Here is a 22,972-nt window from a genome sequence, read left to right on the forward strand (position 1 = left end):
CCGTGCTGGTGTTGGCACAGCTGGCAGCACATCTGGAGGCAGACTGAGGCAGGAAGGAGAAGGGGAGGGCAGCAGCTCCAGAAACCATGGGTTGGTTTAAACAAGCTCTGCTGCTGGTTCCGACTCGGGTTGTTCTGGCAGCGCCAAGGATTCTTTGAGGTTTCTCCGTCCTTGTCCATGGCTGTTTCCTTTGTGCAGGCAGGGGATGCTCCTGGAGCTCTCTGTGTTACTGCTCGGAGCTTCACAACGTAATTAGGTGACTTTTACATGCGAAAATGAAGCCTGTGATATTGCGGAGGCAGAGTGAGGTTCACTTTTAAGTTGCAGGAAGGACCTGGTTCCATGATTTGGGTCTCTGTGTCTTAGAAATGACCCTGGAATTCAGCTGCTCCAGCGAGATTTTACCCTCAGGACTCCATGGAAAGCTTCAGGAGTTCAAGACCTGGAAAGGGAAAGCCCTTTTCCTTTTCCTGGGGATAACCTTTGCTGTATTTTGGGCACTTTCTGCTGAGTCCCCAGCTGTACATTTTCAGTGCCAGGGAAGGGGAGCTGCCCCACGGCAGGGTCGGCTGCCTGCCCAGGAGGGGGGTGAGGCACGGGGCACACCGAGCTCCCGTCCCAGCCCCTGGAAGCTGTTTTCCTTCTGTACACACAGCAAAGATACCAGGATCTAATTTTTAGAGATGAGGCATCTCATCTGTCAGGGGCTGAGTGAATTAGAATAAGAGTGTGCTTTTTTTTTTTCCTTAAAACAGCCCAAAGTTTTTATCAAGATGCCATTTATCAGCAGTGCTACCAGCCGCTAGCAGTAGGCATCCTGCCAATCATTTTATGGAAATAGGGAAGGACTTTAATGTTTGGATGCCCATCTGAATCGACTCTTGTTCATGTCAGCAGATCTGATGTGAAAGCAAAGGTGCCCCTATGCAGTCTAGTTACCATCAAACCTGTAAGTGTCAGCACTTTAAAGGCAAGGAACACAATGCTGATGGTGGGCAATGTCACTGGTTTAACCTATTTCAAAGACATCAGCTCCTGCAGTCTTTGCCTGCTCCTTGTCTCTCAAGGATTAGTTATGCCCGAAGTGCACCTGCTCCGTTAATCTCTGCAAATAATTATGGAGATACCTGCTTATCACCAGCTTCCCCTCCTAACAAATTCATCCATTCATCCCTGCTAGTTACCTGCAGGAGTAGCCAGCAGCTACCACACTTGGTCTTTAAGCTCTGGGATCTCACATGATCCTTTAAAGCAGCGTCTGGATGGAGCTGCTGAAGTCACCGTCCTCTGCAGGGTCAGCAGGCAGCTCTCCCCAGCCTGGGGATGGCCACTGTGGCTTCTGCTGCCCAAACTCCAGGGGCAAGATCCAAACTCACCCTCAACCTGAGAGCAGACCCTCTGGGGACGAGGCAGCCTTCAGCCAGGTGAAGGGACCGTGGTCACACCCGAGTCACCCCGTGCCCAAACCTGGTTGAAGAACCAGGATGGCACTGGCTGGACTGGGCAGTGTCATGTGCACTCCTTGGCCACCATCTCCTGTCCCTCTGCCTCCTTCCCTGTTTGTCCCCTCCGTTTCCCCGGTGTCCAAGCTGTGTGTGATTTAGAACGGGGATTTCTGGCGGTGCCTAACACCACTCTGCCACTCCATCAGCATTTCCTTCCCCTGATGTGTTCCACAACCATCTCAGGGATGCAGAAGGCTGAGCTGGGCACTGCTGCTGTTGGGGATAGGGCTGTGTGTCCCCAACATCCCTCTGCTCCCTCCCTGCCCTCTGTTTGCACGGCATTTCCATCATTTTGGAGGTCAGGGGGTTTTTGGAGGTGACCCCAAGGGATCCTGGTGTGGCTGGGCAGGAGGTGCAGGCAGCACAGGCAGTGTGGCCCCTCGCACGGGCACTGCTGCTGCTGCAGCTGTTGACACTTGAAGTGATTAACATGGGTAGGACAGTGAGAGGGAAATAAATAACACCCTAATCTCTGGCACCATCATTCCTTTGATGAGAACAAAAAATATGAAGACTGAAAGATCAAAATAACTGTATTAGAGCATGAAAAGGGAAATGCTCTTTTAACCACCGCTGTTCAGATATATCTCCTCAGATCTGACATGCTGTAATATATTTGTAACACAGATATATATTAGGGGGTAAAGCTGGTGATTAATTTGCTTTACCTTTTCAGAGCATATACATAAAAACCTACATTAGCAGAATTAGCATTTTACCTGTCTTTGAAGATCTTTGCTTTGAAATGTATAAAGTCTTGTCGATTTTATGTCTCTCAGAAGAGTAAGAGTTGTTTTTTCATGAAGCTTCCCCCTGGCCCACCTCCTCCCTGGTTTGCCGGCACGGTGCAGGCAGAGATGCTCGGGGTTCGTCTCTAATTACTGCATCAGCACCCTCCGGGGCATTGCTTTAGCTGCTGCCCATATTCACCCCTCTTGACTCATAATTGCTGTTGAAGCTTCTGAGACTAGAGATCAAAGTATTCATGTCATTCATGTTCCTGTCAAAGGTCTTATCGTCAAAGCACCAACTATATTTCGAGAGACGTCTGCTTTTCTCAAGAGCAACACACAAACTTGGCTTTGCTTTTTTTCTTTTTTCCCTCCTCCTTGTTGCAATGTTGCTGCAAGGAAGTGCAGGTGAGGGAAGGAGGAAGCAGCAAGGGGCTGCCCAGGCTGCATCCCTGGATATTTAGTTATTGATTGTTAAGGAGCATCGTTCCAACCAAAACTGCTGCTCCAAATCTTTCTTTGCCTGACCTTCCCCCTGCCCCCTGCCTGCACATGTCGGAGCTGGACTTGTCTCTGCAGTTTGCTGCTGGTGCTTTGGTGGCTCCTCGGGAGAGCTGGTTGGCTTGTGAGATTTTGCCTTCAGCTAAAATATCAGAGACAAAAATTTGTTGTTTGTGATTTTTAATGCAATCGAAATTTGGATTCAGACAACTTAGCAGAAATGTTCAGCTGGATTTGTCCTGTTTTCCTTTGGGGAAGAGGCTGTGGGTCAGGAGTCACGGGGATGCCCAGTGGGCAGGGGATGACTCAGGAAAACCTGAGTGGGTGCAGGATCTGCCCCAGGACCCACCGGCCCAGCCACATGTGGGGAGCAGCAGAGCCTCAGCACTCCCTGCCCACCACAGCAACTTCTGATGAGTTTCTCTCTGAGTCCTCAGAACTGGGAGCAGGAAAAGAACTTTATAAAATTCTCCACAACCAGTCGAGCGGAACCTATTTTCTCTCACAATGCAATTAACGGCACCAACATTTACAAAATATGATTACAAGCACTTTGGTTAAGTAGAGGAAAGTATATTAGATAGCAGCGAGGGGTTGATCTTAATGTGCATTTTTTCGAGAGACTTGCATTTTCTTTGTGCAAATAAAGAGGCCCTAAATTCTCCATAGGCACTAAAATCAATGCAGTGGAACCATGATAACAAACACAGGCTCCACTTTTTGCTACATCCCCCAATTAATTAAGCCTTTCACGGGCATGTAATTAGGAACATTAGCAAGTCATAAAATTGCCGTGAGTCTCTAAATTATGTGCTGGCCCTCAGCAATTTGTTTTTAATTCCTTTTGAAGACAATGGCACTGCGGGGTCCCATAGATCTTCATAGCAGCCTACTGTTTACTTCTTTATGGCTCTATGAAGATCTAACTGTTTTCTACTGCTCCCAGATGCACCCGCACTATTTTCTTGTGCGTTTTCATTACCTGAGTTAGATTTAAAGGGAAACGGCCTCGGCCGCCCCGCGCCCGCCCCGCCGGCGCCGGGAGCAGGGAAGGAGCGGAGCGGAGCGGGGATGCTCGCCCGGAGCCCGGGCTGCTCAGCAGCCGCCAGCCGGCACCGCAATTTATGCACTTCTATGCAGACTGGTGCGAAAAGGCAGATAAATAAATAAATAACCGGGAATCATTTCGGGGGAAGGTTTATTTCCCTGTTACTGTGATTTACTCCTCCTTGATGAGAGTGTCTCTTTGGCAGCGGAGGCGCGGGCAGACGTTTTGTGCGCTCGCGGGGTCAAGAGCGGCAGAAAGAAGTAAATAGTGGAAGCAAATTGTTTTTCCTTCCAAAATATCCTGGCTCGTTCACAGCTAAGGGGTCACCAGGATAATACCTGGACACGTGTTCTCGTAGCGGGACCGTGCTGTGGTGGGTACACGGGGACTGCTGAGTGTTTTAACCGATTTGGGGTTTATTGCATCAGTCTGTGGGCAGTAGGAGTCGATGCCCAGCAGCGTGGAGCTCTCCCTCCTTTCCAGCTGTGGGCCTGTCCCGGTGCTGCATCCCGGGAATTCCGGCAGTCTCCGGGCGGGTGTTGCTTTCCAAGCCTTGCTCACCACGCTTGCTGGTTCCCCCGAGCACTGGGGATCGGAGCCAATTAATGCTGTTCAATTACCAAATGGGTTTAGTGGTAATAATAATAAGCAGAGATTGTAGTAAATGAGGTGAATTCTGGCTCGTCTCCATCCAGCTGCTGTGACACCAGAGCTTGTGGCCATCCCAGGACTCCTGGCTGCCTCCTGCACTGTCCTTTGTCCTTTCAGGCCTCCTGGTGCTGCGCTTCCCTTGGGGTGGCAACAAAACCTCCGTGCTAATGTCCTTCTTAATGCAAAGTGGAGAACATGTTACTGCTGGACCAGGGGATGTGTCAAAAAGCAGCAACCCAGAAGGGAAACCATCCCCAGAATCCTTCATCTTCACCACTGCTTTCACTGCCTGATTAAGCTTTGTTTTGGGGCTGGAAGAAATATCAAGCCGAGCATATTATAACAGTGTGCCTTGTGGTGTGAAGCAGCAGCTGGACAGAGGGCACAGACGTGGGTCTGTTAGTTGTCAGCAAGAGAGAGAAAAGTGGAAGTGTTTGAAGCGTGGAGCACCAGGATAGTCAGGAATAAGGTGATGCTTAAAGGATACCCGAAGTGCAGGAAGAAGGGAGCCCAGTAGCTCCCCTTTTAAAATCAGTCTGCATTTCAGTGAAATTCTGACTCTGGGGGGTTTGCAGCCTCCAGCTGGGGCAGGGAGGAACAAGTTCTTCCCTCAGCTGCTCCCAGCACCTCGTGCCCCGCCTGGAGGAGGGGGAGCAGTGTGCTCTGCAGGTGGGCTTGTTTCTGCCTGCTGCCTTGGGAGCTGCACCGCGCCACGTGCGAAAATTTCAGCTTCCTACATCAAATGTCTTCCGTGTCCCCGTGAATTTACTGAATGAAAAAGGCAGAATGTGTGAAGGGCCAGTGGAAAAAGCCAGTGGAAAAAGCCCCAAAAGCCAGGCTGAGGGCCCAGTCCCGTGGCTGTGACACAGGCTTTGAGCTAAGACCGGCTCCTGGCTTTATGCCTGGTGTGCGCACCCTTCGGATTTGCATGGCACAAAGCCCTGGATAGATGGGAGCGATGCAGCGCCGTGCTCGGCTGCCCCAGGCTCCATCCACGGTGCTCCCTGCTCCTGCCAGCCCCCCAGTCCCATTGCCGGCAGTGACGGGAGAAGGAGGAGGAGGTGGAGGAGGTGGAGGAGGAGGGCTGTGCTCCTCCTGCGCGGCTGCTCCGCGTTATCTCTGCCGGTTCCAGCGGGAGATGCTATCGGCGGGCCGGGAGCGCGGTCCCCGCCGCGCAGGGCACGGGCAGATCGCATCTGCAGCCGGGCTGAGCGTGGGACACGGCGCATTTATCGGCAGCCTGCGGGGACAGCCCCGTGCTCGCTGAGATCAGCCTGGCTGGCCCAGCCCGTCCTCCCCGGCCGCTCTACACGAGGCATTTGCCTTAAAACCGAATCTTTTTGCCTCACTGTGGGCAGCGGTCTCCTTTGAAGAGGTACGAGCGGTGCACCCGCTGGCTTTTACGGTCGTGTTCAAAGTTTGGCGGGGCTGTCAGTGAACCCCAGGGGCAGGCAGTCTCTGCCCGGCCAGAGCTCTGCTCCTGCTCTCGGGAAAGCTTCCAGGGATGGGCAGTTCATCAGCCCAGCCCCGGCACAGTTCATTGGCATGCACAGCCAAGCAGAAACAAAGGCACACAGAAGGATTCTGCCGTGCCTCTGCACGTCCAGGCGCTGGAGCAGAGTTTGCCTTATTTCACAGACGCAATCCCCCAGGATAGAGGGAATGGTTATTAAAAAGCCCAGAGAGCAGTGTCTAACCTTGAGTAAGTGTTTTCTTGTTGTCATCCCAAGATCTAAAGAAAATCCTGAAGAGAATACACGGTGAAGACATATATTATAGTTGGAGCTTTTTATCTCACACATGTGACTTTGCCTATCATGAACTGTACGTTTTTATTCTCACTAGTGGGACAAAACTATATCCCACTGCAGCATATATCAAGAGGAAGAACATTGTACCTTCTTTGCATTAATATAAATAGCTGTTTAGGACCGATTCCTTGGCCAGATACTACCATCTCACCTGTCCTTTATCTAAGATATTTGGCATGTAGCTCAAGTTTGGTTTATTTAGAGTCAGGATGCAGCAGCTTTTACATATTAAAGGTGCATTTTAAAAGAGCATTTTCTATTCTAATTTGGGGGGGATGGAGCTCTTTAGGGCATTCAGGGAACGATGTCCATCTGATTTACATTTCCCTTGTTGGAGCAGAGCTGCGTACGCATATTAGGATGTAAATAATAGTGATGGATACATGTATCTTTAAAAGATCCATTTTCTCTTTTGACTAAGGCATCCAGGAGAGGAAGGAGAATGTAGATCACTTTTACAGGTGGAAAATCAATCTTCTAAGACAATGTGCACGCCACAGGAGCCAACCCCTCCTTTCCAAGGAACTCAGTGTCAGGGTAAGAGGTGCAAAGTTCCCCAAGAAGTCGTGTCTGGCATCCAAGGGCAGGCATTTGCTGGCAATTTCCTTGGCCTCTGCTCTCCCAGATGCCCACCCACCAGAGTTAGGTTTGCCCAGCACAGATTTGCCAGCACCACCAGCATGCTCAAGTCTGATTTGGGCTTCCAAAGGCTCCCAATCCCCATTGTCTGAGTTGGGAACTGAATTCAGTGCACAGCCAGTAAAACTACAAATTGTAATTGGGGTCCTGCTAAAGAGCATTATTTTTGTTATTTTGCTGCTCTGTGGGGACTTGGCAAATGCAGGGTTGTGTGTTCCCCATGTAATATATTGTGGCTTGAGGAATTTCCTGGGCTTCTCCCAGATCTCACTGCAGCACCCCTGGGATGCCAGGATTCATCACATCCCTGCCACAGCCGTACACCAACATGAGCAAACACAGGAATGAAAAGTTAGAGAAAAGGTTACCCCAAGAGAGGCTGAAATGGAGCACGAGTTGAGCTCTGCCCTGGCTCCCCATTCTTCTGTGAGTTCAGCAGCAAATTGCTTGAGGAAAATGAGAATTAGGAGGATTTCTCCTCTGTGTTGGCATTGCTGAGGTGGCAACGGGTGCCCTGTAGCAAAGCCACTGCTGGATCCCAGTTCTTCTGGGAATGCTTGTGTTGTGCCGAAGGCTTTGCTAACATTTACTGACCCAAAACGAGGAGCGTGAGTTCACTTTCCAAGTCTGCTGCTAGTAAAACTCCTGGGAGATGTGGGTGCCCTGGGAGCGCCGGGTTAGTTCGGGTCTGATTTCAGGAATATGGGGTGGCAGGTAATCACTGACTGCGGCAGGGAATGTGCCTCTTGGGCTGGTAGCACTTCTGCTCCCGTGTTGGATTAACCCAGAAACTCCTGCAATAAAACCTTCCCTGGCCAAGGTGATTTGTGGGGAAATCTGGAACCTCCAATGAACTTTCTCATTTGTCTTTGGCTCTGGCTATTTTCCCTCCAACTTCAGAGGTACCAAAAGGAAAAAAAAAAAAAATTAAAGTCCCTTGATCATCACAAGGGGAAATTAAACCTCTGGGCTTAGCCCTCATTTCTCTCAGCCTTCCAGATTGTCCAGTAATGGGAGCAAAGCTAATTTCCTCCAGGATCCCCTTGGAGCTGGTCGCTCCAAGATGGTGAGGAGGGGAGGGAGCTGGATGTGTGAGTGATTGCTGCAGGAAGGGGCGTGAGGAGATGGGCTGAGATACTGGCCTTGTGTCAGAGGGGCATGAAATTAAGCAATCAGGAGTTGGGGGAAATTGGGGTTGTTTGCAGACCCAAATAAACAAACTCTCAGCTCTGGAGGATAAGGCAGGAGCAGGGCTCAGAGATTCTTTTATCTTCTTCACACCTGAGAGCACACCCAGCCTCTGTGTGGGAAGGACTCTCAGAAGCCTGGCTTGGTGGGGAAAGTGCGTGAAGGTCTCGCTGATGCTGTTGCTTTGAAAGAATTTGCTTCCAAAACATCTTCAGTCAGCGTTTCCTGCCTGTCTCTGACTCGGCTCCAACCACACCATTTGTGGCTGGCAGTCCCCTGTCCTTGAGCAGGACCCCATCAGCTCTGTGGTGGCACCAGAGTGGACAGTGACCCTCAGTGCTCTGCTCTGGGTGACAAGGTGGGGATTGGCCATGGGTTGGACTCGATGGTCTTGGAGGTCTTTTGCAGCCTAAACAATTCTGTGACTCTGTGAAGTGACCGGGACTGAGCAGGAGGAGAGGGAAGGCGTGGTGTCAGCTGTGTCCCAGAGGAGCAGCAGGAACAGGAACAGGATCCATCACCCTGCTGCTGTGAGGGAAGAGAAGGGCACTGAGGAGCAGCAAAGATCCAGTTCCCTTCACACCATGAGGCAAAGCCCAGAGATGGAATTGAAAAGGATAGGCGAGATCTGGGCTCAAATCTGGCCCTTGCTAATTGTGCGTGCGTGGATAAGTGTCAGCTCCAGTTCTGTGCTGCCACATAAGGGAGCTCCCTGCTGCCCCATTAACCCTTGCAGGGCTGGTTTTGGCAGCCTCCAGCACAGCCTGTAAGGTGCTGTGCGTTGGGGTTGGATGAGGAGTGAATGCCGAGGCCAAGATGCTCTTCCAGCTCAGTTTGAACATTGTTAGTTTGATTATATCTTTACCTTGGTAGTGCCCCAGTGAGCACTTAAAACCCAAAAAGGCAGCTATTAGATGTGACTTCTGAAATCCAGCCTGGGCAGCACTGCTGTTCTCAGCTCACTCCTCTGGAACCAAAGCAGTGGCCAAGAGCTGTGGGAAGGAGGGAATGGGATTTCAGAGCTGCCTCCCAAGCCATTTCCCTCCTTTCCATCCCCCATGCTTGGTTTGTGCAGGGAAATTGCTTTGGGTTTGGGAATGGGAAGATTAAGGAATCCCAAACTGCAGGAAAGAAGGGAAAACGTGGTTCCTCAACGAGCAGAGCCATTGCCAGAGCCTGGTGGGCTGAGCTTGGCTGAAGCAGGGTGGGACAGCCCTGGGTGCAGGCCGGGAGCCCACGCAGGGAGCAGGTGACACTAATGCGAGGGGACATTGCCCAGGGGCTGAGTGACAGCGCCAGTGAAGCAGATCGACGTCAGGCATGAAGGCAGTGCCTTCCTCTGCTCAGATCACAGTCACACACCGGCTCTGAATCATGAGCCTTGCAACCAGCAGGCATAAATTTATACTATACAGATGAGAACTGTGCCTGGGAGACAGAACATCTATCTCCTTTGCACTTATCTGCCACCGTGACACAAACAATCAGAGATGATTCTCTGGCACAACAAACAGCAAAGTGTCTTCTTTGTCTTTGCCTCAAAGGAAAACACTATAACACATCTTTTTGGCCCGTGCTTTTATCACTTACTTTTGTTCAATAATCTCCCTGCCCAATACACAGGATTTGGCCGCGTGTGTGCGTGTGTGTAATAGGAAATCTGCCCTGTCTGAGCGCCGGCGTGGGGAGGGAATAAATACACTGTCACTGGGGCTTACACAGGCTGCAGCAGCCCGTGGCTTAACCCCAAATCTCTGCACTGATGCTGGATTTTCTGTAGTGCCATGAAGCCCTGGCTTTCTGGGGATGTGGAAGAAGGAGCCTTAAATGATTCCCAGGAGCTGCGAATCAGGAGCTGGGCTGGGCAGTGTGGTATCATGGATGTGGAAAGAGTAGTTCCAGGGTACAGCACTGTCACCATAGCACAGCAAAGGGAATCAAACACCCACAGGTGTGTCTTACCCATCGTTTGGGGCAGGTTGTTGATTCTGGAACCTCAGGACAGACGGTAACACAGCTCACAGGGACCACTGGTCACTAGAATGCAGTGATGGGGCTGTGTGGGGTCATGGCTGTGCTGGGGTCTGACAGAAGGACACTTGCTTTAGGTGTTGTTTGCTTTAGGTGGAGGGGGGATACGCAGAAATGGAGTAAAATATTTGGGCTCTCTTTCAGTTCTGCTCAGAAATGTTTCCTGAGGCTCCAGCAATGGGTGGTTTGACTGTCCTGTGCAGGAGGAAGGGCCAGGCCTCTGGTGAGGGGTGAGCACCCAAACCTGACCCGATCCCAAAGGTCACAGCAGAGAATCAGAGCAGCCCCAGGCACAGATCCATACGGAGCCTCCCAGCCCAGCATCCCAGGGATGTGAGTGGCCTCAGCAATGCAGCCGTGCAGGCGCAGCCCTGGGGATCGACACACTTAGGAAGAAAAATTGCCTTTCCATTTTACATTGTGCTGGTTTGAATAGGGAAAGGAGCTCCCCTGGCCTCGGGCCTCGGGCACTGCTGCAGCTCCCACGTGGCAGCAAGGCTTTGGGAGCTGGTGGTGTGGGTACATTCCTGAGCCAGGTGCGTGGTGACAATTAGGGATGATTCCACCTGGGCACTTCCCTGCCGCGGGCCAGGCTGGCACAGCCCCCTCGGCCAAGGGAGCCAAGGCAGCCGTGGGCTGTGCCGTGATTTTTTCAGGCATTAGCAACGGATTTGCTGCTCCCTATTTCAAAAGGAAAAATGGAATCGGATTGTGCCTCGGATGCAGACAGTCCCTCACACAATATTTCCTGCACCTCCTCTCCAGATAAGCCACCTTTTAAGATGATGTATGGTAGCACTTACCTGTTATAGTGTTCCAGCGAGCGAGGGCTGGGGAGATCCACTCTGGGTTCAGTCACGAGGAAACTGATCCATTTCAAACATAAAGTTGGATGAATGGGGTAGGGAGAATGGGACCCAAGCTCCTAATGGGAAGATTTCGCCCCCTAAAGTGTTGTGATGGAGAATTTTGGGGGGGAAAATCAGGGGAGGAACAGCCAGAGGTGGGCGGCGGGAGTAGGGCACGGTTTGCTCTTTTTTTATTTTCCCCAAAGGCAAGAAGGGGAAAATGGTTCTGGTGTTTGTTGCATCCCTTTTAGATTGAATTCCAATTTGTTATTAGCATTTTATATTTTCCCTTCAGCTGATTATGTGTGCAGATTAAAAGTGCCTTATCTCCGCAGCGCCCCAGCCCACGCTCCGCGGGCTGATCCGGAGGGACGCTATCGTTTACACGGGGTGCTGATAACACGGAAATCTCAGTCACTGGGGGCTTTATATTGTGTGTTTATTTATTTGGAGGCGCTGGGTTTAGCACTGCTCATCATCTTCAGCTCTGTAATCTGCATTCCAGCGTGCAATTAGAGGGATTCTCTGTCTCTCCACGCCACCCCAATATTGTGCATCCATCATGCGCTTCCTGGGCTCCTCTTCCAGCACGGGGTTGAGAGCACCGATGCAAATCACTCCCCTGCAACCCTTATTGATCCAAATGTTTGTTGATTTACCGTGAGTTTTAACCCTCAGAAAGTCTGTGGGGCAGAGCAAGAGGGACACGAGGTGTTTTCACTGCTCACCCTGCAAACTGCTGACCCAGCTCAGCCCTCCCACCCTGGGGCCACCCCAGGAGCAGCAACAGGCACCCCAAATTCCAGCTAAAGCACACAAATGAAGGATCATTTCCTGACTTCCCCGAATCAATACCTACTTGATGGTGACTTAAAAACACCAGACAGCTTTCCTAGACCGAAGCCCTTGGATAAATGAAGTTGTCATTGACTTCTGGTGTATCTGGTTGGTGTGAGATCCTAATTAGGACAGGATCATAGTAACGGGGGGAGATAATAGACCCATTGGATCAGGTCTGTCTGCCTGCAACTGCAGCATATTTCCCCCCTCATATCAACTGGACCTGGTGTTCGGGAGTGAATTGCTCAGTTCTGGGGTGGATTTGGTTTGGGATTAAAAAAATGCACAAAACTACTGGAAGCATTTCCTGGGAATTTATCAGGAGGGCTTTCAGTTTCCTTTCTGGTGTTCTTTCCCTGCTCTAGTAAAGAAAAGACTTTCTGTTGAGGAATCCAAGTTGCTGTGTATAACTGTGCTTTTCTACTGCAGAATGGGGCTGATTATGATGAATTTATCATAGAATCACAAAATGATCACAGCACTGGTGCCATCAAACCTTGCAGCCAGGCTGCTTGGAGGTCAGAACTCACAGAATAATCCTTACAGCAGCTTTAGTCCAAGTTTGGGGAGACCTGAGCTGCTCTAAGCTCAACCCTGTCCTCTCTATTATTCTCCCAAGCTGCGTTTTGTCCCTGCATCCAACCCAGGTTGCTGCTCCTGCCCTGGGAAGCTGCAGGATCTCCTGGAGCTGCGGATGCCCAGCAGCTCCAGGACTCGGCAGCCTGGGGAGCTGCTTTGTGCTGCCCGCAGATGTTATTTCAAAACCACAACCTGCTGCCCCCTCACCCCCTGCCCGAGCTGTTGGGAGCTGGGTGTGCCCTGCCCTTCGCCCCGCTCCGTTTCCACCTCTCCGGCTGCTCTGAGCCGCCTGTCGAGTGCGGAGCTTTGGGAAGATGGCAGTGTTGGGAGAGCGGTGGCAGCGGAGAGCTGTTTATTTGCTCTGCGGGTGCACAAGGCCCTGGACACATGGAAAAGACTCTTTGATTAACGTCGGCTTCCTCTTGGCACTGTTTGACGGAACAAGGCTGAGACACTCCATTTCAGTGAGCCTGTGTCGAGCAATGTGTATTAGAGAGTCCTCAATTTCACACGTGCTTACTCCTGAGTGAGTTTCGCATAAAAGGATTAAGGAGAGAGGAAGTGCAGAGGAAATGGGATGTTAGACACCTTGTTAAACGGGCTGTCAGGGTTTCTGGAGCGTTCATTCTAACTCTATTCCACTCTGCATAGAGGGCAGGCCATTACCCGGGGATCACAGGGGCCTCTTCGGCGCTGCGAGTCATGAATTACTTTTAAAAAGAAGAAAGCAAAGGCAGAGATGAAAATAGTAACGTGTGATTGTTGTCCTTGTTGTTGTGTTCTTCTGGCGGATGTTTCTGCCCCGGGGGGAATCTGGGATGCGATTTGCAGGAGCTGCAGGTAGCAAACCTTTAGCTGCCCTTCCCCGGTTTGGTTCAGTGCCTGGAAGGTTGGCCAGCGGAAAAGTGGGAGAGGAAACTCTGGGGCAGGTCAGGAGAGCAGGGGGCACCAGGCAGGGACAGCAGCTCCCCTCTGCCCTGGCCTCTCCGCTCAGAGGGATGCTCAGAAAGTTCCCAAGCCGGTGCTGGCCCAGAGGAGGTTTGACACTGGGGTTTCTGTGCTGGGTGGCTCCTGCAGGGATGCTGGGATGGGCTCTGGCAGGTGCAGCAGCATGTCCCTCTGTTTTCCAGATCTCACCCCGACCTGTGTGGCTTAGACAAGGCTTCCCATGGGAAAAGGGAGTGTGGTTCCCAAAGCAGGATGCCTTTCCTGGGGGCAGAGCTCTCCTGCCCAGTGTGGGATCTCACAGGGCGGCTGTCCAGGGAAGCGGGTGCTGTGTTCAAGTCGGGTTTATCAGTAATGCAGCTTCACATCAGCTTGTTTCCTGTAAGTCAGATCCATTTTAAGGGCTGTGATGAAACAGAGCTTCAGAATTCACTCTATGAGCATCCAAATTAAAAGCTAAATAGGATGTAGCTTTCAGTTTGGCTGTATCTTCATATGTCAACACTCATTATCCTCGTATGTCAGCACTCGGCAGCCTTCCCTCCACAGCTCTGCTCTCTGCTGGGAGCAGGGATGGCCTCCTCCAGTTCTCCTCCCACTCAGCCCAGTGCTTGTGCTGGGAGCCATGGGACAGTGGTGGGTCGTGGCAGGAGGTCCACATCTGTCACATCTTTTTGTTCCATCCTTTTGGGCCTGGATTTTTGTACAGAAACCCCTGGGGTTTGCAGTCAGCCTGGCCCAAGGGGCAGCAGCCTTTGCATGGCTTGTGGAGGGAGCAGCCAGGTCCTGGTTCTGCATCCTCCTTGTCCCCCAAACCATCTTCCTTTCCCCCTCCTCACAGCTCTCTGCAGCTCCACGTCAGGGTTTATCTGGGAGAAGGAAGGACGACAGTAGTGGGGGATTTGGGGAGCTCTGACTCCAGCTGAGCTGCCAGCTTTGGGGAGAGGCAGGAATTTCACTCATTCCACATGACTTCAGGAATAAGATATACTGATAAAAGGTGATGGCATGTACAGTATGTCCAAGCAGTAGGAATGGTAAAAAATCCTCAGGTGCCCCCCAAACTGCCCTTCCAGTGGGGAGAGGGGACAACTCAGGCGTGGGACATCCTTGGGATCCTCCAGCATCCCAGTGCTGCTCCCCACTGCAGCTGCCCCTGTGCTGTGCTCCCCCACAAAGAAACCTGTCAGCCTCCAGGCTGGGTAGGAAGACAGAAAGTCCAGATAAAATTATCATTCCTGACTTAAAACTGGTGGTGGGGAAGAAGCAAGTTTGGCCATAAATAATCCCACACCTGGCCTTTTAATTCAGTTATCTCCTGGTCGGGAAAGTCAGATCTGCCGTGTGCTGTGGTGGTGCCAAGTTAATTACTTGAAAATGAGTGCCTGGGGTTGGACCAAGAATTTCTCATCAGCATTCAGCTCCAGTGCCATGGCGTGAGGGAGAGCCCGGCGCATGCTCGGCAGGAGCATGAAAGGGAAGGGGAGAGGGGCACTGGTGGGTTTGCTTTTCTTCTGGAGAGCCTGGAGCTTGGGGTAATGGCAAAAGCCCTGAGCGTGGTGGGTGCTGGGTTTGTGGATGCTGGGTTTGTTGTCCTCAGGCTGAGTGTGGGACTGGTCTTATGGGGGCAAGGCTCATTTTTGGGGTGGAGCTGCAGGGTTTGGGGTCAGCAGAGCTGGAGGGGGGCCGAGGTGGGTGACAGCGCCCTGAAAAGCAAGAAAGGGCAGCAGGTCCAAGCCACACCACCGAGATGCTGCTTCTTCCCCTGGGTCTGGAAATCTCACTCCTGGTGCCTTTTGGAGGGTGGTTTTGCTGTGGCTTTGGGATTTGTGGGCCGGGGTGCTGCTCAAGGCACTGGCAATGCCCAGCCCTGCCCTTGCCCACCCAATACCATCGGGGGCATCCGTGCCCCTCCAGCCTGAGGCAGCCCCGGGGCCAGCCCGGCGAGGAGGGTGGGCTGTGAAACCCGGAGCTCTCCCTCCCCCTCCCGACCCCCGGTGCTCGCCAGCTGAATACAAATGTGGATATTACAGGGCAGGGAGGGAGGCGAGAAGGTGCAGCTCCAATACTAAATAGCTGGGCCCTTTAAGCCGTTTGGCCAGGCCTTATCGGTAAAAAGGAGGAAAAAAACCTCGTCTCTATAGGATTCTTTGAGTCATTGCTTCTTATGTGTAAACAGAGGGCGGCAGCTTACACAGCAAACTCAGCCCGGAATAGCTTGAGGTGATTAACAGTTGTTTGATTCCTCGAAGATTTCCACATGCTTATGCCAATCCAACTGGGAAAGGCAGAATAAATATTTTGAAATATGCCCCTTCTTTTGTAAATTAGGCATGATGAGTGCTGCTTAACTGTTTAGCTCGGAGTTCCAGCGTGGGTTTTGTTCAGCAAACAGCAGCAGAAGGGCAGCGCTCGCTGCCGGGAGCTGAGCCGGGGACAGAGGGTGGCGGTGCCCAGGAGCCCCCAGGCCAGGGCTGGTCACTCTGCCAGGGATGTTCCCTGGTGTCCATACCCCAATTTACCGAGGGAAGCAGCAGCTGGAGTGATCTGGCAGCATTCCGCTTCCCAGCACGGCTGTCTCACCTTAATTCCCCAAATCCCACTCCCCCAGTGATTTGGGCGAGTCTGTAAATGGCAGCGGGTTCTGCTCTGCCAGAGAAAGGTGCTCAGGCGAGCTGGGGAAGCTTAACCCCCTGTGAGATGCCTGGGGTGGAGGAGATGGATGGATCCTGGGAAGGACTGCGGGGGATTTGGGTGCTAGAAAGGGCTGCTTGGGGTCACAGGCACACCAGAAAAGGGAAATGGGAAAAGGAGGATGGATGTCTGTCTGGCAGCAGGCACCTGCCTGGGCTGCTCCCTGTGCAGGAGGCTGTGGTGTGCAGCAGCTCTGCTCCCTTCCCCAAGAGCTGGTGCCTACCCAGGGCAGAAATTTACATTTTATATTTGTGGCAAAATAAAACTTTTTCTTTGAAATGAGTTCTGACATCCATAGTTGTTTTTCCCTTTGCTTATCCCCAAGTGCTGGGGCAGTAAACCACAAAGAAATCCGGAATCACTTGGACCATAGAGGGTCTGCAGGGCAGTTGCTCTGCTCATTCTCGTTACAGGCAGGAAGAAGAATATCTCAGATTTAGTCCCAGTTTTATAACAACACTTCTCAACCCACCTGGGGACCACAGAAGTGCTTTACATGCATTAATGAAAGCACCAGTGCCGCCCCTAACGGGACAGTTAGGTTTTATCTCCCCTTTGCACGTGGCCAGACTGGGAATCGCCTCCCTCAATGTCACAGTTGGGATTTTGGCCAGTGGCCAGCGTGTCTTGGGGTCTCAAATTCAGGTACCCATCCTGATGTGGTGTTTCTTCCAGAAACCTATTGCTACCCTTCCCTTTGATTTTAAAAGTTTTTGTTTTACCTCAATCTTCCTTCTCCCAACAACCAACCCACTCTCAGCTTCCTTAAAACTGCACTTTCTTTGTGAAATCTGCTCTCAAAAAAATCTCAGAACTTCTGGACCATACAGCAGCAGAAATATTAAGGCTGAAGGGAAGCACTTTATTTGCCAGATAAATAGGCTTGGTGACACTTTGGATATGTAGAAGGTGGTGAATAATTTCTTCTGCTTGGGCTATATATCCTTAGAGGACTCGATGAATTTTTCATTCTGGAAGATGTGTTCAGGTCATTAATTGCAGTTTGCCACAGGTCTGTTCCACTTTTGTCTGGGTAGAGCCTATCTCCTTCAACATACAACTCATTTACCCTTTGTAAGCTGTGTAACATTTGCATTGTAAATTGGTCAGCTTAACTTAATACACGAGTAACCTCAGGAAACCTCCGCAAGGGATCTTACGTGTTCTCTGAGAGAAGACAGGGCCTTTTCCTGAGCTGGGGCTGGCCAGCCCGGCTTGGGGCTCGGGATTCTCCCTCCCCACAAACTCAGGGCTCCTGCAGCATCTCAGCCCCCCAGCTGGAGCAAGCAAAGCCCCCGCGCTGAGGGTTCCTCTCCCTGGAGTTGCACTGAATTCTATTCCCAACCCACTCCCAGCTCCCACTGGAGCTGTGCTGGGAGCCCGTGCCTGGGAATTGTCCCCTGAGCCCTGGGAATTGTCCCCTGAGCCCTGGGAATTGTCCCCTGAGCCCTGCAAAGTCGGTGCCTCCAGGCGGTGCCGCGGCTCCGGCGCTCGGGGCCGTCTGGCGCTGTGGCCTCCTGCCCAGCCTCGAGTTCTGCTGGAGCTCTGCCCCAGGGCACAGGTGCCAAGAAATGATGGCTGGCGAGATGCAGGATGCTCCATCCGCTGTCCCAGCTCCCTGGGAAGGGGTCACAGAACCACAGAATGGTTTGGCTTGGAAGGGACCTTAAAACTCATCCCATTCCATCCCCCTGCCATGGGCAGGGACACCTTCCACTATCCCAGGCTGCTCCAAGCCCCGTCCAACCTGGCCTGGGATACTTCCAGGGATGGGGCAGCCACAGCTTCTCTGTGCCAGGGCCTCAGCACCCTCACAAAGAATTCATTCCTAATATCCAACCGAAACCTTTTTGTCAGTTTGAAGCCATCCTCCCTTGTCTTGTCACTCTGTGCCCTTGTCCAAAGTCCCTCTCCAGGCCTGTTGATCCCCTCTAGGTATTCCCTGGGCATCGATCTCCCGAACAGGCAGGACTGCAGGCAGGATCCCTTGTGCTGCTCCATCCTGCTGCCTGCACTCCCAGTAGCCTCTGTTTGCATAAAATAAACCCAAATAATTTAAGCTGCTCCAGTGCTGAGTGTCACTAATTCCTCGGAGTGAGTGACATCTCTGGGGTTCCCACAAGCAGTGCAGAGAGGAGCAAGACACAATAAGTATAAATTGAGTGAACTCCAGAGACTGGAATAAGAGCTGTGAAATATTGCTCAGGGCCTGAGAAGCTCCATCAACCCATTTTCTGAGCTACCTGAGGGACGGGGGCCGAGACTGGCAGGCGACAGCACACAGAAGTCGGGAGCAGCTGAGTTAAACCTGCTGTCCCAGTACTTGTGGCCTCGTTGGAGGCAGGAAATTTCTGAAAGTTTCTTTTTGTGAGCTTTTCTGCCCCACTTTTTAAACTGAAGCAGTCTGGAGGAGTTCAGCCAGGCTGCAAAGTTTTTGGAATCTTTCCTCTGCAAGAGGACACGCAGCAGCGTGGGGTGTTTGACCCCAGCCCGTGCAGTAGCAGGACCACACACCCCAGCTTGGGGGTCCCTCCTGGCCCTGTGCCAGCCTGGTTGCCACCCCTGGAGAGCGATGGCTGTGCCCACTGGAGCTCAGTGCCACTGGCTCTGCTCGGAGCAGGTTCTGCCTCCTTGCGTGGTCCCTGTCACAGGAGAGGAAGGAAAACCGGCCATGCAATGAGGCTTTGTCTCCTGGATTCCAAAAAGGATCCCTCTGGATAAAAACTGCCCAGGAAAGGTGCTGTCCATTGCACATCTCTGTGGTGGCTTGCTACTGCCCGGCTGGCACTGGAGATGTCCTGCCTATTTACTCATGACAAAGTGACCCATTTGTGTATTTTTACCAGAAAAAAAAATCGTGTGAGAATTAGCACAGCCTCCCCCTCCCGCGGCAATCAGCACCTCTGCCTTCCGGGGAGCTTCCCCGAGCTTGGCACTGTTTTAATCTCCTCAATAAGAGAAGATAAAAGAATGGAGCAGCTGATCCGATAGGCCCGGGGATAATGGCTGGCATTCTCTGCCTTCAGATAACAGCTTGGGCTGGGGAGGAAATCATCCCTGCAGGAGGAGGTGTTGTGTACCGAGGGCTGGGGCGAGGGCTGCGATTGCCCCGAGGCTGCCGCTCACCCCGGGCAGCTCCTGCCTTGGCTTTGTGCTCTGCGAGCTCCGTCCTGTCGCTTCCCCCGGCAAGTGCCAGCCTGGACGGGAGGGGAGCCCCCGAGGTGCGAACGGGCCTTGCTGGTGACCCTGCGCTTCTCGGTTTTGCTGCGGTGTTCGGGGTGCGGTTGTTCCCTGCCCGCGGTGACTGACCGTGCTCCTGCTGCTCCCACGGCATCTCCAAAGGGTGACCCCCTCACCTGGAGCTGCAGGCCCTCCCTGTTCTCCCATGGAAAGCCCCGGGGAGGGAAAGCATCCAGGGTCCTGGGGTTGCATAAGCCCCCCCCTCTCCCCCTCCCTGTGAAAGGAGAGGTTTTCCATCTGGCACCAACCACAGGAGTGGGTCGGGAACTGCCAGGGGTCACCACCCATTCCCAGTCCTCAGAGCCAGCCAGGCTTTTCTAGGAGCCATTCTGTCCCTGCCTGTGGCTTCTCTCCCTGCAGTTAGAACTGCAGAAGTCGATCTAAAAGGTGCTTCCATCCCATCACTGCTCAAACCGGGGCTGCTTTGTTTCCGCCCTCACCATCCCAGGGACACAACCATGAGCGTTGTGCTCACGAATAGAATCCTCACGGAATCGGTAAGGCTGGAAAAGACCTTCAAGATGGTCAAGAAGCAGCAGAGGAAGAGCTGGGGGCTGTCACCATGGCCGCTCTCTCCCCTGTCCCTCCCTTCCCCTCTCCTCCAGCACGGCCCAAGCGGTGACAGCACAAACCCCACTCCACAGCTCGGGTTGTAAGTCAGTGCAAATGAGTCTCACAGCTCCCACCCCTAAAATCTCTGAAATATGTGGCAAAGAGCAAACTTAATGAGTATCAGGGAGAATCCATGGGGAGCTGTAATATTCTCAGTGTGTACAAATCACTGTTTAGGACGTCTCAGCCTGAGCATCCTTTTTCACCTGGATCCTTGCCCAGTGCAGGAGGCTTGGCCACTGTGTGCTCAGTTGGGGCTGGAGATGGGCTCGGTTCCTGCCATAGAAACATGGGGAAAAAGGAGGAGTTATAGCACCAAAAATCTCCTAAACTGCTGTTTTAAGTTCCTTTTCTTGACACAAACCCCCTGAGCATACAAAGGCTGGGGATGGCAGGGTGGCTGCCTTTGTTGCTTTAAATCTTCTTCTGCCCTGCGAACCTGGGGTGAAACACGAGCTGCATCTCTGCCCCCCAAATCTGAATTCTAACCCACTAAAGACATACTGTGATTTCTAAAAATTGATATGGAGCCAGCAGATGACCTGCTTTGGCATCTGAGTTAGCACTGTCCCTTGCAGAGATGTGCAAATCCCATCCCAGGAAAGTCTGGGAATTCATTTTTTGGGGAGTCCTTTTCTCCTCAGTAACAGATAACTGCTAAAATGCTCTGATCAGTAAGTTCACTTGGGGATCCCAAAGCACTACGGAAATATAGGTCAGGCTCCCTGGGACCTCTGCGATAACCAGAGTTCCCTGCAAACCAAGGGTCAAAATTCAAAGAGCTCATCCCTGGAGCAGGCAGCAAGTCAGGACAAAGTCCCAGTCCTGACCCTTGTAATTGAGCTGATGCCATCAAATCTGTGTTTGCTATGAAGAATATCTCCAAGAGGACCCCTGTGGTTCAGAGCTGTGTGTCTGCCTCCCCCCTTGCTGCCCATCCATTGGATCTGTTACGGGACTGGGATGGGGAGGAGTGTCTGGAAGGTGGCGAGGAGGGGAGGGTATGTTAAGTAGTACCTTTTGCTGAATAAATCAGGGAGGTTGCCAGCAGCCTGCCACAGTAAATATGCATGTTAAATCAAATCAGATCTGCTGCAATAGGAAAGATTTAATGGTAGGGGTTTGTTTGCTCCCCACCATAAACATGGAGATGTGAGCACTTCATGGTGAGAACATCTGCGGACTGGGCAGGAGGTGTCAGGAGCTGGATCTAACATGCAAGGCTTCTCTTCTGTGGCCAATTAAACAAATTGCAGCAAAACAGCATTTTATTAGTATTTGCCCGTAGCAGTCGCCTGCTGCAATAAATTTCCTTCAGGCGCTCTGGAGAAAGGGGAGGGAAGGATTGGCAGGGAATGGTGGGGAGAACTCACCGCGGCGCAGCCTCCGGGGCCGCGCCGTTCCAAAGTGCCTGTCTCCAAAAACAACTGCTCTGCTTTATCATAAACATGGTGAGTTATGAGCTGCTCTGCAGAGAACCCTGCACAAATAATAATAATGAGGAGGAGGTGGGAGGCAGGGCTGCTTTCCCAAAGCAGTGGGACAAACAGGTCTGGGAACAGAACTTACCCCAGTGCCTCTCCGTTCCCCTTTGGTTTAATTACAGCTTAAATTCTTTTAGAATTCATCCTTGCCCATTTGGCCTATCCCATCCTCTTGTTGCCATGTGCTTCTGCTTTTAAGCACAAGTTTTGTTTCTTTTGCAGTTTCTTTCCTTTTATTATTATTGCTTTTAAGGGAGAGCTTGTCTTTATTTTTTTCCCACGCAGACGGGGGCTGCAAAGGCAGCCAAATCCATCCCCAGTATCGCTTTGCTGGCAGTTCCTGGGATTTCTCAGGTCTGAATATGCCAACACATTTCTTGGCTGAGGGCCTGGCACAGTTACAGGCAGGGGCTGATGTTTCTCAGTGTGGTATAGCTGAGGCACCTTCTGTGTGCTACATTTTTTGGATGATGGAGAGCTCAAAGGAGCAATAGATGTGATTTTTTTTTTCTTTTCCCCTTTCCCTTTTCTCTCTTTCCCTTTTCTATTCTCTTTCCCGGGCCAAAGCACCACCATCCAGTTGATGGATGCCCCATCCCCACTGATAACCAGCCCTCTCATCTCTCTCACACTCCAAGGGAGGAAGCACTTCAGAGCAAACCATCCTCTCCAGAGAGGTCCTGGGACAATGGCAAGCACCAATAAATACCCCAAATCGCCGAGGTTACAGCAAACAGATGGTGTTCTGCTGCACAGACACTCTCTGCCGGGGAAGTGCTGCAAGAAATGACCTATTTGTTGCTTGGTTATCTCCATATTTTACGTTGGAAGCACCATTCATATCTAAGTAGTGTCACCGTTATCCCGGGAATTCCTCATTTCCCGGCGCAGTTATCGACAGCCTGCGTTCCCAGCAGCCTCCTGTTGCTGTTTGCTCTTCCCCTTCCAGCTCTCCAGCATGATCAGGTGAAGAGATAAATAACTCCACCTGCACTGCTGATTGAGAGCAAATTAATGTTCAACAATCACCTCCCTCAAAATACACCACTTAAAAGTGCCTCAAAATATGGAGTTTTTCTCTTATTCCTTTCTCAAGAACAACGAAATCAAGGCAGCAGGTTATTAGTGGACATTAATTATCTATTTCTAATGAATTAACTGACCAGCCTGGCTGCTGATGGATTACAGCTATGAAATTATATTGCTGTTGAAACACAGGATATGTTTGGATGGCATCAGCCTCTTGACTTAAGGATGGATTTGATTTATACTTCATTAACATAATTCCTAACACACCACTTCTTTGGGAAAGAAAATTAGTGTCTAACCAGGAGCTAACAAGTTTAATGGCTTGCTTGAAGGAAAACATAACCATTGACTGTGAATAAACAACTAGAGGCATTAATATGTTGTTGTTGTTGTTGTTGCTCTTGGGTTTATGAATCTTTATTTGTAGGGAAACATTCCTACAGTGCTGCTGTGGATAGATGGGAGAGGGTGGAATTTCCTTGTGTGTGCCTAGCTTTGTATCAGGCAGGGAGATGTTGGTGTTGGCCAGGCTGCTCAGGGTGCAAAATGGCCTTCCCAGTGCTTCCCAGTAACCACTGGTGATGACTGGGATGAGA

General features: G+C 51.6%; 1 long non-coding RNA gene across 1 annotated transcript in view; it reads left to right on the plus strand.

Annotated features, from left to right (window-relative positions):
* The window catches only part of LOC138120631 (uncharacterized), a 129,288-nt gene extending 106,615 nt beyond the window's left edge, over nt 1–22,673 (plus strand). The window contains exon 3 of the long non-coding RNA XR_011155920.1: nt 21,915–22,673. This is a non-coding gene — a long non-coding RNA (uncharacterized lncRNA). The remainder of the gene's footprint in view (nt 1–21,914) is intronic.
* The last annotated feature ends 299 nt before the right edge of the window (nt 22,674–22,972 follow it).

Source organism: Aphelocoma coerulescens, chromosome 19, assembly GCF_041296385.1.
Source record: "Aphelocoma coerulescens isolate FSJ_1873_10779 chromosome 19, UR_Acoe_1.0, whole genome shotgun sequence".
Taxonomy (NCBI): Eukaryota; Metazoa; Chordata; class Aves; order Passeriformes; family Corvidae; genus Aphelocoma; species Aphelocoma coerulescens.